The 494-nt window shown below is 41.5% G+C and overlaps 1 protein-coding gene across 1 annotated transcript in view; it reads right to left on the bottom strand.

Annotated features, from left to right (window-relative positions):
• Positions 1–494, bottom strand: part of ZC3H18 (zinc finger CCCH-type containing 18) — a 45,579-nt gene that overhangs the window by 35,066 nt on the left and 10,019 nt on the right. The window lies entirely within an intron of this gene.

Genomic DNA, 494 nt, shown 5'->3' with positions numbered 1-494 from the left:
ATCAGGTGTTGGCCCTCCAGCACACCAATGGATTGGTGTGAGCACATGGCACACTCTGCTAGACTGCAAAATAACTTCCATGGAGAAAAAGGAGTTAAATCCCACCCTCCTTATATCTCTTTCCTTCATGTGATGTGATCCACATTATTTGATGCTTTTAATTCCCAAATTCAACAATATCCAACCTCCTGGAGTGCAAATATCAGATCTACTGGGAGGATGGGAAGGTGGGTACAGGGAACAAGAAACTTCCAGGGCCACAGAGGAATCAGTGGCAGAGCTAAGGTTATAAAGCAAGTGCTCCCAAACTCCAGATTATCCATAATGAGACTCTGATTTACAAGTAAAAGGAATAAAGGACTCATTTTTGCATTTTAAAAGTGCCAAATAACCTAAACCAGGCTAAGCTGTAAGTGCTGCCCTGAGAGTCAAGTGCTACCTGCATTTCTTTCAGTACTGTTAAATGGTTTAAGATGCCTATTTTGAAGCAATAA

Source organism: Acanthisitta chloris, unplaced genomic scaffold (genome assembly GCF_000695815.1).
Source record: "Acanthisitta chloris isolate BGI_N310 unplaced genomic scaffold, ASM69581v1 scaffold834, whole genome shotgun sequence".
Lineage (NCBI taxonomy): Eukaryota > Metazoa > Chordata > Aves > Passeriformes > Acanthisittidae > Acanthisitta > Acanthisitta chloris.
Note: the sequence above shows the minus strand (reverse complement) of the source record. Positions and strands in the feature narration are given on the sequence as shown.